The 4,703-nt window shown below is 30.0% G+C and overlaps 1 non-coding gene across 1 annotated transcript; it reads right to left on the reverse strand.

Moving 5' to 3' along the window:
- Positions 1-898: 898 nt before the first annotated feature.
- Positions 899-970, reverse strand: TRNAE-UUC. The gene has a single exon. It is a non-coding gene; the product is annotated as a tRNA-Glu (tRNA).
- Between the last annotated feature and the right edge of the window lie 3,733 nt (positions 971-4,703).

Below are 4,703 nucleotides of genomic sequence, written 5' to 3' on the forward strand. Positions count from 1 at the left end.
AAGGAATTGACTGAGTTTATAGCAAATACAAGAAGACAAATCTTCTTCTCCAAGCTTAAAAGCTCAAATGTTATATATTGTCAACATATTCTTCCTCCTCATCAATACCCCAAGACTTGGAACAACTCTCTAAGATGAGTCCAAAACATTAAACTAGATGTGATATTTCCTCCCTACAAGTTTCATAATGTATAACCATCCTAAATTTCTACACATCTCCAACATTCATTAGAGAATTAATGGTGTCAACCATTAAAACCCATGGCAGTGTACATTGCGGTCAACCAATCATATAAATTCAACATCTCCAACATTCATTAACAATCAATCTTGTTCATATACAAAAACAAAATGCAAAAAATTACCATTGAAAAAAACAGGAGTTTGGCCACTCAGTTGCTCCAACACCTGTAGAGAGTAAAAATGGAATCAAATATGAAATCAAAAGACGAAGAGGAGAAACAGAAGTTAAATGGAGAATTAATACTTTAGCCTGCATCATCAGCATAACATAAACAAACAATAACATAATTAATGTCAGGAAGACATTTGCGCATCCTAAAAACACAGATTTGGATAATATCATCGAAAGTGAGATAGGGCTACATACCATGGTCGAAGGTGTAGGTGCGAATTCACAGCAGCGCCGAACAAATGAAACGAAGAAGAAACAAGTAACATAGATCCTACGCTGCAATTGTAGCAAGGCAAACTGTACTTTGCGTTGGCACAAACAGTATTTTGCGTTACTTTGCTTCAACCGCAATGTATAGTTTGCGTCGACACAAAAGACAGTTTTCAGCGATTTCAATTTCAGGTATACCAAACAAAATAATATCATTTAAAAACATACCCACTTGATGGATTCGTTGGACGTTTACAAGTAAAAAAATGTATATTCCGATGCCGGGAATCGAACCCGGGTCCCCTGGGTGAAAGCCAGATATCCTAACCGCTGGACGACATCGGATTATGAGATATTCATTTATTCAATGTTATAGAAAAGAACCACATGTAAATAAAATAAAAAAATTCAAATATAAAGATCAAACACATAAAAAAAAAAAAAAAAGTAAATACAAAACAATAACCAGTAAAAAGTAAAAATAAAGATGATTGATTGAAAAAGATTGATTGTTATCTCAATAACCAAAAATCAAATGTTTGAAGATGGGGTACAAATATTATAAGACCTCAATTGAATAAACTATTAGGTACAAAATATTTAAGTTCCATAAGTAAGAAATTGACATAATTTCGTCCACAACTCTAGAAGATAATGTTCATGCAAACTTTGACCAATTGAATTGAGTTTTAGATAATACATTTACCTACAAATAATATTAGACAATATTTTACAGTTTATAACTTATAACATTATATGGAAGGTCACAAACTAATGTAAATTATTTATAAAATTTGGAAGAATTTTTAACTATTAATTCTAGTCATTTTGTTATATATTGTTTTAAATGATAATTATGAATTTGTATTATTTCCAAATTAATTAATTTGTTTGAGAGATTTTAGTTCATGTGACCAAAGAATAATCGAAAGAGAAATAATCAAGATTAAAAGAAATAATGTTCTTAAGACCTTGTTGGATCACCAAATTCATGTCCCATTCTGATTTTTATAAATAAAATAAAATTTTAAAAATATAAAGAAAAAAATACGCAATCGCAGAAATCGACTATAAAGAACGGGGATACACAGAAACGCATTGAAGAATAAACTTCATTTTTACATTTTTACGAAGACGGTCGAGATCTGGCGTGGTCTATTTTATAAGCCCTAGGGAGGCAATGAGTACCCGTATACCCGATACCCGTGGGTATCCAATGGTCGGGTTCGGGTTCGGGTATTTTAAATTAGGGTCGGGATCGAGAATGGGGACTGAAAATTATTACACGATCAGGTTCGGGGATAGGGAGTGTGGTACAAAACCCAAACCCAATACCCGATACCCGAAACATTAATATTATATATATATATATATATTAAAAATTAAATTGACTTTTCAAATTTTAAATCAATACCATCATTATAAATTTACATTAAATATATTAATTAATTAATTAGTTATACCAAGTACCAACACTCAACCACTCACTCCCCATAATAAATTTAATTTATATTCTCCATGACTCTTAATCTTCCTTTCTTTAATAACAAAAATTTTCTCTCTCTATTCATTTTTTTATTTTCAAAATTAACATCTCTTATCTCTTTTTGTTTCAACATTTTCTCTAATTTTTGTTGAATTTCTCTCTAATTCTGGTTGAAGTTCATGTATGTATAGTGTTCAACTTCTACAATATAACTATATAAGTAAGTAATATTTTCATATGTATTTTTAATATTTAGTATTTAGTAAATTTAAAAAATAATAAATAAAAGTTCATATTTTAATTAGGTAATGTGGTACCCGTCGGGTATCAGATACTCGGAGAATCGGGGATGGGGATACAAATAGATATACCCGTCGGGTTCGGAGTCGAGGATGGGTAATAAAATAAAAATCGGGTTTGAGAATGAATACTTCACTACCCGACGGGTAGGGTACCCGTTGCCATCCTTTGACAATGAAGACGAAAATTCAAAAGGTTTTTGGATTCCAAATATTATTAGATTTGATTAGCATATTTGTAATTGGGTTTATCTAACACATGAGCAATAAAATTATAAATGAGGTTTGATTCTTTCCCTTTTGTAAATTTTATAAATCAATTATAAATGTAATTACATATATGAGATATTGATAGAAAGTGATTTAGGATACAATCAGCTTAAAAAAAATGATGTTATCTAGAATCGGATAAATATTATTTTTCAATACATGTTTTTGAGAAATATGATATTATTAATGTGCCTTAAGGGGAGGAGGAGACGGTTTTGCAATTTGACGTTTTTATCCGAGTTCAATGGCTTATGCCTAAATTTAGTTAGTTGTTGGGAATTTTGGTTTGGGATAGCAAATTGGTGGATTTTTTATTTTATTTTATTTATTTTTAATGATATGCTCTATGAAAATTAAAGTGTCAATAAAACGTAGGCTTTTATTCACGTTATTTTTTATGGATTATATAGTTTAAGAGAAATTAAAGAACATTCGAAAACTACATACGATCAGGCGACCATTGAGGTTCATTCACAACGTTATCTGAGGTAAAAACGTGGACTTGACAATTGATCTCATTGTTCTTTTAAAACATCTTCGTGATCGATAATTTTACATTTTTTTCTCGTTTTGTTTTTCAACTTCCTATGCATTTTTCATGTAATATTATTGTTGTTGCTTTAATAACAATTCCATTTTCATGTACCATTTAAAAAATGTCATGTCGCATTAGATTCGACAAGATCGTTATCATATATGTTATTGATTCTGCTTATAGAGTTGGAAGATAAATATTTTAAATGACCAGACACGTCCCAAACACTTATTAAAGCTATTGACTTGGAGTAAGTCCCGCAAACCCTCGAGCTATGACAGTCCCACTCTCCAAGACAACCCATTTAATAAAAAAAAATTAAAGAAAGATAAAAACTTAAAACTTTTATTTGGTTATGGTTTAAATCTTAAAAAAATTATTTTTTTATTAAAATTTTAAAGACATAAAAAAACAAAAAAATAATCCACATTTTTTCATTTGGTGGTTGGGGCAGCCCAAATTTGGCCAACTCTGATATCATGTTTGGTAACCTTAGAATTGACATTAGAATTGGAATTAGAATTGGATGGTCCAATTTCAATTCTTACGTTTGTTAGACACTTTAATATTAAGAATTAGAATTAGAATTGGAATTAGAATTCCAATGGAATTAGAATTCCAATGGAATTAGAATTCCAATGGAATTAGAATTCCAATGGAATTCAATATAGTGTAATTTGATAGTTCTAACTCCAATATTTTTAGGTCGGGATTGTAATTCTAAATTAACACGTTTTTTATGTTTAACATATTTTTTACACATTAAACACGTTTAACACATTTTTCACACATGTAACATGTTTTCATGTTTTTGGCACGTTTAACACGTTTTTGGCACGTTTTTTAGGTCTTTGACATGTCTAACACGTTTAACATGATGTTCATGTTTTATAACACGTTTAACACGTTTTTGACACGTTTAACACGTTTTTGGCACATTAACACGTTTTTGACATGTTTAACACATTTTTCACATTATGACACATTTTGCACGTTTTGACACGTTTAACAAGTTTTTCACATATTTGGCACATTTAACACATTTTTACATTTTTGACACATTTAACACGTTTTTAACACATTAAACATGATCATGTTTTTGACACGTTCAACATGTTTTTGACATGTTTACCATATTTTTGACACGTTTAACACGTTTTGGCACGTTTAACAAGTTTTTCATATATTTTTGGAACGTTTAATACGTTTTAGACACGTTTTCATGTTTTTAACACATGTAAAACGTTTTTAACACATTATACACGTTTAACACGTTGTTGACACGTTTCACATGTTTTTACGTTTTTGACACGTTTAACACGTTTTGGAACGTTTAACAAGTTTTCACATATTTTTGGAACGTTTAATACGTTTTTGGCACGTTTTCATGTTTTTAACACATGTAAAACGTTTTTAACACATTATACACGTTTAACACGTTGTTGACACGTTTCACATGTTTTTACGTTTTTGACAAGTTTAACACGT

Source organism: Impatiens glandulifera, chromosome 5 (assembly GCF_907164915.1).
Source record: "Impatiens glandulifera chromosome 5, dImpGla2.1, whole genome shotgun sequence".
Lineage (NCBI taxonomy): Eukaryota > Viridiplantae > Streptophyta > Magnoliopsida > Ericales > Balsaminaceae > Impatiens > Impatiens glandulifera.